This window comes from Prinia subflava, chromosome 1, assembly GCF_021018805.1.
Source record: "Prinia subflava isolate CZ2003 ecotype Zambia chromosome 1, Cam_Psub_1.2, whole genome shotgun sequence".
Taxonomy (NCBI): Eukaryota; Metazoa; Chordata; class Aves; order Passeriformes; family Cisticolidae; genus Prinia; species Prinia subflava.
In genome coordinates, this window is record NC_086247.1 from 122,456,364 (window position 1) to 122,469,673 (window position 13,310).

The following is a 13,310-nucleotide window of genomic DNA, read 5'->3' on the forward strand; positions in this document are numbered from 1 at the left end:
AGCACGCTGCACAGGCGTCCAGATCCGTGTGCCTTTCACCGCGGCACCTCGGGTCCCAGGCTTCCCCACGGAAATTCCAGTGAACATTCCGGCTGGGTTCGCACCCCTGGGGTGCGCCTCAGCTGCCATTTGCCCCGTGCCCGGGTCGGGCTGTGGCGGGCCCCCGCAGGCCGGGCGCTGTGGCGGCGGGGCCGCGGCGGGCCCATGGCGGGCCCATGGCGGCTCCCGCCCCGCTGCCCGCCCCGCCCGCCCTGCGGCGCGCACCGCCCCCATCAGGTGGCGCCATTGCTGCGGCCGTGCCGTGAGCCTGCCTCGCCTCGTCCCTGCGCCCGGCACGGTGTGTCCAGGTGGGTCTGAGGGCGTAAGCGGGGAAGCATAAACCAGCGGCAGGAGCCAAGAAATGGGCGAAGACACCTTTATTTAAGTGTACAGGAGAGGGAGGGTTTATAGGGAAAAGTAGTTGAGATTTGCGCCGCGTGGTCTTGATCTAGAAGGTTTACATCTGACATAGGTCACTCGAAAAGGTGTGAGGAGGATTGTCTCCAGCCCTGTGATATTTCCAGATAACCCCCAGCCCCTTCTGCTGCCGGTGTCAACTTTCCATAGCGTCCTCAATATCGGAGGTGGGTCGGAGCGGCAGCAGCTGGTGAAGTGTCCGTGCCTGCTTGTTGCTGCCTTGCTGCTGGAGCTTGTCATCCCCTAGCCACTGCCACAGGGCCTTGTGTGATTCTGGTCCAGGACAGAGCCACCCCATCGCCTGTGGTGACTCACAAGACCTTTAAGGAACTGTAAGGAACTGTAGCTACTGCAGCAGCTCATCTGTGGGGAAACAGCTTCTGGACCAAAGGTGGGAAATGGAGAGCCACCAACAAAGCTTCTCAAAGCACTCGTTTGCATGCCAGTGCTGCACTGCACCCTGTAACTTCTGCTCGTCGTGCTAACTCTGCACAAGCATTAGGTCAGATTTAGGAAAACATCTGCTAGATTCCTTCAGCTTCTACCACATTGAAATTGCAGGAGACTATGAGCTTTGCATGCTCTCACAGCTCTAGTTTACAGTGAGGGACTAAATTAACAAAAGATTACTACACAGGAAGAGTCACCTAGATATACTTAGTCATCTGTGGCATACAGAACTGGAAAACTATGCTCTAAGAATGGGCGCTTACTAACAGTGAAGTCAAAACAGGTCCCTGCCCTACCACAGAGCTTTGGCCATGGCTCAACCATCAACCATCACAGCCATCAACATCCATAGCCCCCCTAAAAAGGAACAGATATTGCTGTGGTAGTGATGTTGTGCTTCAGGACTGTCCTTTTTGCACACCCAGTGAGCCACAAACTTGGCATGCCAAGAAGAGCCCAGATCCGGGCCAGCCTGAGATGCCCACCAAAATCTCCTCCCGGTGAAGCATCTTTTTACACCCCCATTCAAATGCATGGGAGGAGTGGGCGTGAGCAACTCCACCCACAAAAGCTTACGAGCAAGGCAAAATCTCCTGGAGATTTCCTCCCACTCTGCTCCCTCCTATGGTTCCTCCTGGAGGAGGGGGCAACAAGGCCCATTATTTATTTAACACCAGATTGCTCAAAAAGAGGTTTGAGCTGACTGTATAAAGAAAAGTAGGTTTCATTACCTGTAGTGCTTCACATTTCAGAGACGCTTGTATTGTTACACAGTTTGAATTGTTTGACAATATAATTATTATTATTAGTCCATAATGTACACTAACAGGTCTGGCGGTGAAAGGCTGTATATTAATGCACAGTAACTATGTTTCTCTGGAGGGGGTTAAACAAAACTGTAACTAGGGTCAAAGCTATGCCTTTGCCTGCATCTGCTAGAAACCAGGCATGGTTGCCTAAATTTTAATTACAAATTAATAAAACAAAAATATGGTACATTTTGCACTGGAGGGCTAAATGCTAATTTTTGTAGCTAACCATGAAATAGCTAATATTGGAAGGCTCTAATGTTAAAGGTTACTGTAGTTTGCCTTTGAAAATATACCTGATGAGAGCCTCAAATTGGAACTGAACTAATAATCAAAAAAGAATGGCATAGCCCAGTGAACTAATTTTTACACCTTCTCTCTTTCCACAGGTTCAGATAATTTCTTGGCCAGGGCTGTTAAACCAATATTTTTTTCTTAGTAAAGACTGACAAGTTTCTGGAGCTCTTCTATAGCTCCACTAGTTTCTGGGAAGAAGAGATAAGCCCTTTCCTATTTGCCAAACAATGATGGCAAACAAAGCAGCATTCTACAGGAAGCAAAAGGATTTTTAAAATATGTAGTTTATTGGCTTGGCTCAAGGTTGCCTGCTAGACTGAACAAGCAAATACATTTTATTCATACTTCTCCATAATACATGTTTCAGTACAAAGTACAGGCATTAAGGTGCAGGTACAGAACTGGTTTCAGGGTGACTTGTCTGTTTTTTTCACAGTAAAACATTTTTGTGGTTAGTAGTGCTGGAGACAGAGCATGCTAATAAGTGCCCTGAAGGTATTCTTGCTACCTAGCCTCCAGTCAGGGAAGCAGCTAACAAAATGTTTAACTCTTGGGATACAAAACAACTGGTGGCTGTGACTGCAATGCACTGTCCCTTCTTCTGGGTCTCAAAACCATGTAAAACATCACAATTCCTGGAAAGAAGTTGTACCCTTCAAAGAACTAGTGAAACTCAGAAATGTGCAGGAGGAGGAAGATGATGGCTAGAATATAGGAACTCAAGAGACAGTGAGTCAGACCCTTGAAGGATCTCTGTTAAATACTTGTGAAACTTCACTTTTGACAATACACGTATGTTTAAGGCCAATTCAGATCTTAATTCCTCATAGTCTGTTCAACATCCTGCTACAAAGAATCTTTTGCTTCCCTTCATTTTTCAAGTGCACACACACAACCCAGTTCCTCTGCTCTCTGGCAGAGCTAGAACCCATGCTACTTTGGACTGTGCCAAACATCTTAGGCAGCCGTGACATTCTTTGCCATTTGAAATGACCTTGAGCCCTCACTGCTCAGCAAGTTTTGCTCTAAAAAATTAGCAGTTTTAGTAGTAGTATAACCTTAGTTCTGCAAAGGCCAGAAGGAAAATGCATGCAGTAGTGATGTTGCTCCATAACCTGAGTTAACTTGAAGAAATCTTCCTTTCTGACAAGGTCTTCTATGAGCACTGACGACCTCAAATCACAGTTTTGCTGATGCCAAGCCATTTTGAGGAGATACAGGACTTCTGTGGCTATTACCACCTCGTCTTTGCTGGGATGTGAGAACACTTCTCACAAAGTCCTACCTTCCCAGCTCCAGCCATTACATTTCAGATGATGGAAGGAGAATTGCTGCCAAGAACCCATGAGAGAAGGGAAAGGGGCACTGGGCTGATGAGTTACTGCAGGAAAGAAGGTGATCAGTGGAGAGAGAAAGGGAAAAACAGCCAGCCACCACTTCCTTCACATTCTACCGAGGGAGAGAGTTAGTGTCCTGCCAGCTGTGCAGAGAAAGCAAGCCAATCTGGAATCAGGCCAAAACTGCGTAAGGAAAGGGGGGCAAGGCAGAGAGCTAGTGCTCGTGCAGACCTGTCCCTGTGCTTGCATTCTCTATGTGGCTAAAGGGAAATAGTCTTTCTTTGTGTTCCTGCCTGTTTCCAAGGGAGGTAGCATTTGAGAATAAATATTTAATGTCAGCCAAGAGTTTGAGTTCCACAAAGGCAGTTAAGTGTTTATTCCTCAGCCTGGGTCCTTGCTTTCTTGGAGCAGAGTAGGTACAGAGCCTGTCCTGGAGATCAGCCAAGCCAGGCATTACCACCCTTTTTGTGGCATGCTTCCCTATGGAAAAATGTCAGGCTCTCGTTGCTGTTTGCTGTGGCGTGTGAAGAAAGGGGCTCCTCTGCTGTCCTGAGGGATTTAGTGAATTTGGTGACTGATTTGCCACTTTGTAACAGGAGCTTCCCCAAAGATATCTAAGCACAGGGATCCATCTCTCCATGTTCTGTCATTTCACCTGGATATATGGCTTTTAACAGTGTTGCCAGTTGCCTTGAGGCCTTATTTTGTGAAGCTCTGTTTAAACATGTAGGACGTTTTGTCACCATCAGGCAAAGCTCTGTAACTATCCTGAAATATGTAATGACAGAACATACCATCCACCAAGGGTACATAACTGTTCTCTTTGGGTTTTTGCTTGTGTTTTAAGGTCTCTCAAACTGTCTGCTTGAACTTCCAGTCCTTCCCTATCTATACTAGATTCCACCAGTACCTGCTGCCTTATGAATTGCTCAGAAATACAGTCAGTTTAAAGTGTGTGCATACAGGAGAGTGATTACTGGGGACAGCTGAGTATTATTAATGTTGCAAAAGGATGGCCAGGATCAAAAGTCTTCTTCTGTTCTGACCAACCAGCCTTTTGTTCCTGTGAGGAGCAACTTTAGAGCACAACAGAGGCCATGAACCTGCAAATCTTGCAGATTGCAGCCTTTACTGCATCTCTTCTGGAGAAGAGGATGTGTTCTTTTTGAAAACTGGGTGGTAGCTACTTAGCAGGAGGCACAAGGAAGGGAGGCTGCTAGAACATGCAAAGGGAGTCCTAGGACTGAGATTTTGTCCCTCAAGGAGTATGCAGAAGCTTCTGTATGTTTGTGGGAAATATGGTCTTTCCCTGACCAATTCTTTTGAGCTCTACTTTTGGTAAAGGCAGATAGAGGTGTGTGCAATTCACTTAATTACTACCTTACCCTCCTTGGAAGCATTGAGCAAGCTTTATTTGTAATGAGTTCACTCCTGCAACAACAACAACAACAACAGAAAAAAAGGAGCTCTATCTTAAAAAATGACAAAAAGACCTTAAATATAGAGTACTTTCCTAATTGTATGGTAGCATAAACCTAACTCTCTCTAATAGATATGCCCATAAGTCTTTGGAGTTATAGATTACCTTTATTAAAGGTAGGGTCTGTTCTGGAGAGTCTTTGCACTGATACAATGGAGAGGATAATTCTAGTTATCAATACCAAAAAATAAAAGGAAAGAAGAGGGGTTGTTCCTACATTAGGCTCTATTTTTACATTCTTGACTTCTTTGAGCCACAGTGCAACACAACTGTCTAGGAAATGTTTTTAAAACAGAACTAATTATAGTGAGTTCAGCTTTGTGCTTTTTAAGACCAGGTGGAGATTTCTACTGTGCTCCATTGTTTTGGTCAAAGAATGCACACAGAAATTTGTCAATAAGATTCTTCCTGACAGTAAAGTCAGCAGGATAAACAGCAGCTGTGTCTCAGGTTAGGTACGTAGGGCTCAAGACTGGAAGAAAGCCAGATGCAATATGATAGACTCATCAAATGATTCCCTTTGGGGCACATATCCTCTGCTTGCCCCAAAAAGGAAATCATGGTGGTTTGGGAGCACAGATGCAATCAGGACATCTGTTGAAATTATGACTCTTCCTAGGTTTCCCACTTAGTATTTTATCTACATATTCCCCTGGAATAAATTACCATGTAGGCTTTTGCAAAGGTTTGAGCTTATTGCACTCAGTGCTGTTAGTACCTTTTAAAACTTCTAAAACATTGTTAGAATCACAAAAAACTTTGATTTATTTTTAAAAGAGCTTTTTGATTTCACTTTAAAGTGATTTGAAGTGATCACTGGAAGCTTTAACAGTCCTGTGGACTGGATCTAAGCTGCACTTAAATTAATTTGCATAGTAGACAATATTTCCCAAGTTTTCTGTAGTAGAATATAAATTCTCTTGACTTGTGCAACTTTTAAATGCAAAGGATAAAATTCTCTAGCATGCTTCTGGGAGGCAGACAATCCTCATGAAAGCTATGAGGTTTTGAAACTATTCTAGGAAGACAATGCTGAAAATCATTTTATGGTGGAGTTCATTCAGCATATTGCAAGAAGGAGTATGACATAGTTGACTATAAAAGAGGGAACAGAAGAACACCTACTTCCCAAACATTGCATTTCTAATGAAATACACTATTTCTTGGTAATTTCTCCCATCCGTTGTGAGAAGGGTTATCTACTTCTTAAGATGATGAAGGACAGATAAATCCCAGGAGAAAAAGTTAATTCAAATAAGCTAACTCCTCTGGGGCAATGTCCAGCTCCATATTTGCAATTTGTGCTCCAGCCAGTGACAAAACATAGACCCAACACAGGCAGTCCTGTCTACCAGACACTGAGCACTGGCACAAGTCTCATTTTCTCCAGTGATAAGGCACAAGAGATGGTGGCAAGTGCTTTTTCAGACGTGTGGCTCCAGATAGCTCTTCCTGAGGGTGGATATATTGTTAGTTGCTGAGCTGGAGGTGTTGGCAACACTCCCTGTTGATGGGAAAGCCGATCACACCACAGCCACACACTGCACCCTCAGCCAGACACAGGAGGCCTGGCAATGACCTTAGACATTTTGCAGAAGTATGTGGGACTGCTGGAGCTGTATGAGGAGGTTGTTTTGGCACACACGGTTCTAATAGACTCAGGTGGAAAGGGACAGAAGTAAAAGATGCCTGTACAGGTTGCTTCAGGTCCTTGGCTATTTAGTTTGGAAGTGAAGCCACATCCGGCTGAAGATTTTATGATGCCCTCAGCAGGTGTGTGGTGATGGCAGATTATCATTTGACAATCCTGTCCAATCTATAAGACAAAAAGGGGAAAGTGTTAGTGATACTAATTTCTTCTAGACCAATGCCAGCAGGCTGTGAGTACACCTTGAGATTAGTATTAGACTGTCCAGAAGAACTGGAGAAACAAGGCTGTTACCACAAGACTGGGCTATGAGGAGAAAGTGCCTCAGCATAACTACCACTTTGTGCTCTGTGTAAATTAATTCAGGAGCTTTTGAAAAGTGGGATGAGGGACAGAAGTCCTTAATACTAAGGATAGCCACCTTATTCCCAGATGCTAGAATTTAACGTGAGCCAGAAATAAAACAATTTCTCTAAGATACCATCTCACACACAGAGAGGTATTTGTCAACGCATAGCCCAGCTACCAGAAAATAAATCACAGGCAAATGGGCAAGAGCAAATGCAAAACCTAAATCGTCTGAGACATGAGACAGTAGAGTGCCATGGCTGTCAGTAGGATTTCCCTTTTCTCCACTGGCAGGGGAGCTGGGGGTCCTGAGAACCTCTTGTCTCATGTCACCTCCTCTGGGACAGGGCAGCGCAGCCTCTACTGTGACTTTCTGCCTAGCGGTCACAGCAAGGCAGAATGGTGGTAGCATGGTCAGCTCTAGGCTTGAATCTTATATAGCAATCCCAAGAGATGTCTTGCTTTGTCCACCAGAGAGGAAAAGAGGTAAAAGCAGAAAGAGGTTATTCTCTGCTTCTGTGTTTTTGTCTCTCAGTTTTCCACCTTCAAATCCATGCTGCTTCGGCTCAGTTGCTGGCTTCTGTTTGCATTTTATCCAGTCCACTCTGGCATGTTGTCTTGGCTTCTTCTTCTGTTGCAAAGATTTAGTACTATTAGCAAGTCCTGGTAATAAGTTAATTCCACTTTCAGTTTAGTGGCTGTGGAAAGAAGTAAGACACTTATAATTTGGCTGGAAGACCCAAGGTGGCACAACACTCTGAGTCACAGAGAGGCAAATTCTGACACTTTTACCTCATAGTGCATGATGCTTGTCTTTGCATCCTCTACCCTAGTGGCTCCAGACATATATCTGTTGATTATTATTTAATGTGCAGTTATTTAATGTGCAGTGCCATTAATAATAGTGCATTATTGCTTGCAAACTTTACATATTTTTCCTGTGTGAACTCCCAAAAGGCAGTCAGGCAAAAGAAAGGGGTAGATTACAGAATGGAGAGACAGCTTCCTTCACCTGAAATCGAAACTATGTAGACAACAAACAAATTCTTCCTTTCTCCTTTCACTATATTTTCAGTGTTAGAGTAGAGATGGGGTATACATAGTCAAACCCACATGGTGAGTGACACCATATGTGATACTGAAACATACTGTTTGCTGCTAATAAGTGTGTCTAATACAGGTTGAAGCTGCTGGGTGCACTAGCCAGATTCTGGGCATGCTATGCAAAAGAAGTGATTAAGCCTTTTATGGATTAAATGAGCTAACACAATAAAGGCCACCTGCCAAAGTGTTTGCCATATGAAACACCAGTGCAAAAATTATCTTAGAGGAAAAAAAGGGAAGGCTTTCCCAGGAATTTGAATACAAACACAGGACTCGAGTGGTTTCAGAGACAGAAGGCAGTGAGGACACATGGCCTGAATGCAAGCTAAAAGAAAGTGAACTGTGGATAAACAACTAGATGGGATGTATGAAGTGGAAGCATGCAGAATAAAATAGTCTGGTTTTTCTTTTTCCCGTTTTATTGCAGAAAAGGGTGTTTAACTGCATTGTAAGTAAACTGGAATGAACCAAAGAAATACCTACTCCATTGTTTTCATTTTCTACTTCTAAATGAGATAAGCATGCTTTCAATTCATGGATTGAACCATGCAGGTGATTTCTAAGGGAGATCCAAAAGTCCAGGAGAAAAACCCATTGAGTCACGATGTAATTGAGTTGAAGAAATTCTTATGTAAGGTGATAACAATACTTGCAAAACTTAAATACTGGCTACTATATTTGAGATTGAAACTGAACTTTGCAAAGGCAATGAAAATAGCAGCCTGGAGCACCCTGAGAAGTCCTAAAGAATGACCTTTCATGCAAAACAATAGCTTTGGTGCAAATACTTTGTTGGGTATGAGAAGTCAGAGCAGATTGCTCTCCCAGCCTCTGATGTCCAAGTGAATTGGCAATTGGACAATTTTTGAGGAATTTTATGCTAGGCAAACTTTGGTGAGCCTGCAGTTTCTTAATGATAATCTTCAGCAGGATTTATGGAAATGACAAATAAGCATCAGAAAGAAATTAAAAGGATGACAAAGGAGAAAAAAATTGAGAAGTGAATGACTAGAGAATGTGGATTAAATGGGGCTTTGTTATATGTTACTAGCCTTTTTTTTTAAACCACAGAAGGCAAGAGGAGAAAGGTCAGATAATCCTAGCTCACAGGATACAAAAAACCCCATTTCCTCCGAAGGAAAAATCCAAAGCTCATTTCTCTGAAACAAAAAGGCTCATTTGTCCCATGTGAATGGCTGGGAAGGTAGGGGAGAGAAGGGCATTTCCCATGTCCAACTGAAATGTTCCAGCCCTGCTGACACTGCAGAATTTACCCAAGGAGGAATTAGCTACAACTAACACAGCCCCTCACTGGCAGTTTGCAACCAGCCATCCATCAGAGTGGGCTGAAATACAATGAAGAATTATTAAAAACACATGACAGACACCTCCAAATATCACCAAAGAATTTTAGGATGAATTAGTAAAGGACTTCTGTTCACCTGGACCTTATGATTTGCAGGATTATATCAAGAAAAGTATGTCAAAGATCTTCTCATAAATGGGTAGTCTGATTTTTTTGCTGCAGCAGTATAGTAATGGAAAGGAAAACTGATGGGAGGAAGCCTGAAGCTGGTATTCATCTACCTTGTGAGTATAGCTGGCTGCCTAATAAGTGAATGGAAAGGGGGATTGGACTCTAGTCCTGGCTCATCTACTTTGTGAATGACTGGCAACAAATTACTGTTTTGCTGTGAGAAACAACAAAATTAAATTTTCAGCAATACAAGCTTTATTTGCAAACTGCCCCTGCCCCCCCCCTCTTTTTTGCAGGAATTTTAAAAGAATGATGGAAGAGCATGGGGAAGGCTCTCTTAGACAGCATTCAGGTGACTACTGCAAAAGAATAACCTGTGGCTTCATTTTCAGTTGGTAGGGTAAGATCATTGAAGACCTCAGCCTCACCCACAAGCCAATTTGTTGCAACAATCACCATGTGTGAAGAAAGGTTTTGAGGTGAGTGGGTGGAAATCAAGGTAGCAGGAACATTTGTGCTTTTGTTGTTCTGTCAGATACCACCCACAACCCACTGTTGGAGCACAAACCTTCACTACCACCACCACCACAATCCTCCATGCCAGCTTTTGAAAATATTCTCCAAATTGACCTTAAACAGTTTGAAGAAACAGTAGTTTTTGTATATAAGTTAAAGTATGTTTCTGGGTTTTGTTATCAGAATACATAATAATAAAAACTAGTTAAGGCAATTCTGTGTCTCTGCCTTTTTGTAGACATCTTTGAGAGAAGTGTTTTGTCCTGAACACCATTCATGGTAGCAATTGTGTTTGTATTCATACAGCTGTTAGAAACTAACCCAGAAAATATCAAAGCACCAGAAATAGTGATGGAAGATGCCAATGAGTTAATAGTCAGGGACACAGCTCCTGGACAAGCGTGACCACAAGTAAATCTTCGATTTGTTGTTTTATTCTATACCTTCTGCAATGGTGATTTGCCCTGCGCAGCAGAACAGATCTTGGCCTTTCTTTTTCACTTACTAGAGGATTTGCAGAGCAGGAAAAGAAGATTACAATTCCTCTCAGCAGAAAGTAATCCTTTTAAGTTAGGTATGTCAGCATTCATTGAGAAGTGTGGGAAAGTGCATGCTACTTAAAATGCTTGACAGGTCTCAGAGAAGCGTGGTGGCAGGAAGATGGGAGCAAAGCCCCCAGTTGTGATTACAATGGCCTCCAAATTAGAGACTGTTAGAGGGAGCAGTGAAAGCAGAGTTCAGGAGCAAGGATTGATTTTAATGTTTATCCAGCTTGCTAAATTCACAGCAGTAAAATCCAAAAATATAAACTAAACTAGTATTTATTAATTTGAAACTCATGGGAAACAAATTTTCTGCCACTTCAGAGAGATGGTGGTACTGTCCTATAATTTTACAGTGCATTGTGTTGCACTGAGTATCCCATAAACTCATGGATCTGCTATACCCGATACATATTTTGAGTATCTTATAATTCCTTCAGTACAGATGTGTTCTGTTTGGAAATTTTAGTCTGATTATAGTAGTCATACTGATCCCTAGACAGAGCTCATTGTTATGAGTTTCACTGTATAGTTTTGAGTCCAAAGAGTTGGACTGAGACATTATCAGCAATGCTCTTATGAGATGATAAGCAAGGTCAGAAATTATTCTGGATCCAGTCATTGCAATATAATTTAGGCTTAATATATAAGGCTGAAGCTGAAGACTATCCAGAATTCAGCTAAACCTCATCTGAGCAGATGATGAGATCCTACTGACAAGGCAATAACAGAAAACCTGTTGTGGGTCAGAAAAAAGAACTTTGAAATAATATGACAAGAGGAAAAGAAAACGGGCAGGAATTCAGTGATGGAACATCCACACTGAGAAGTATTTGGGCTACAACTACAGAAAAATTAAACTAACAAAAATTTTAAAAGCCCCCGCACTTCTAACAAGGCAACATAAAGAACAATAACTGACAAGAAGGGCTTGAAATGCTGAGAAGGATAAAGATTATGAAAGTACAAAATGAAGTGGAAAGTTAGGAAAAAAAAAAAAAAAAAAGAGAAACAAAGCCAAAGCAACAAATTGCATAAAATAGCTGAAGATATCAGACAGTTCATAATGTATTTGTAACAGCATAATAGCTGCACATCTCTATTGTAAGAGATTTCAATTTTATTCACTCTAATTTAGCACAGGACAGTCAACACGGCCATTTCAAATCTGTTGTTCACAATCCAAGAGAGCATCTTGACAGCTTTTAACAAACGAAGTGCTTCATAACATAGACTGTTGGGGACAAGGGAAAGAACCAAGCCCAAGGTCAGCAGTGGAACACATAATATACAAGCCTTTCAGGAATGTATTGCACAAGAGATCTTTATTCTTTTGTATTTTAAGAAGTCTGCATTTCAATTTTGCTGATATTATACATAATTCCCACATTTTGTCTTCTACTGAATTCCCTCCTCCCCACATCATGCCCAAAGCTTCTTATTTCTGCACCCTGAGTGACAACCGCAGGTGCCTCAATAGTGAATATTGCAATGCAAACCAGTGTTTAAATGGCCTGCTTTGGCTAAATGCCTCTTTGTTTGCATGTAACGACTTCCCTCACATTTTCTGCAAACAAATACCTTCCATAAGGGTGGAATATAAAGGCTTGGAAGTACTTAAATGGGTAGTCTGCCATGTGTTATACTGAGGATCAGATGCAGTGGTACAGGGAGAGGCTTTTCCCCTCAGAGGGGAAAAACTTATGTGTCCATCACTATTCAAAGAAATGCTACTTTTCTCTAATTTTTATTTTAAGTCAATATTTACAGTGGAGTGTCTAAAATTCCTAGTCAGACCTGGAACTCATCGTAGGCAGACTGCACAGAGCATTTTGAAATGCTGTCCTAAATGAAAAAATACACAATGCTTCTAAGTCTATGTCATCCAGAAGGTATCGAAATAGTCAAAACAATCTGGATTTATTTTTAGTGTGGCAATTCACAATTGTGTTTGAAAGTAAGCTACAGAGTAACACATTGGTTCCTCTGATTTGCTTTTATCAATTCAAAAACTATAAAGGTAGTTATTAAGGGCTTATTTCAGCCAGATTACATGGGCAAGTGAACTTCTTGCTGTTCTACCCCAGCTGTCCAGACTAGAGGGCTTGTGGAAGCACCAGACAGAAACCTGGGTGTGAAACATACCCTTATACTGAAATCCTTGTGTTCAGACAGTCATCAATTATTCTCCTATTTTCTCAGATCCCATAAGGAGAATGGCAAAGACACACTTTTATTTTACAGGGCTGCAAACACTGAGGTACTTCTCTGCTGATCTCAAGAGAGCTGTTTCCCTCTGAGGCATCTGCAGAGGCCATCCTTTCGAGATGGATAAACAGTTGGCAATAGCTCCATCAGGGAACGTGTGAGGCTGCTGTGCTGGCAAGATAGAGAACGCTTCTCAGGGAGCCCCTCGAGGGGGAAATACTCAATGCGAGGATGGGAAAAGGGAAGAGAACTTTATAAATGTGCCCTAATCAGGGGAGTCAATGTAATTGCAACCATGCTGGAAAGTGTACCCTTCTATTACCAAAGTGGCATCAGGAAAACACCATCTCAACAGTTTTCTGCTTCACATGACATTGGGCAAGGGAATATTCACAGTGCCAGTGGGACAGGGGGAAGCTGAGTACGGACCTCCACCCCACCCAATCAGACAACTTTGGGAGCATCACTCTGCTCAAAAGGTAGCTTTTCTCAATGAATTACGGGGTAATCATAACACAAAGTACCTAATCTAGTAATAATTCCCTTGATTAAAAAGGAACAAATAAAATGTTGTTAAATTTTTAATAAAAATTAAACCTCGTAATTGAGGAATACAGGTTATTCAGAGGAAACTAGAA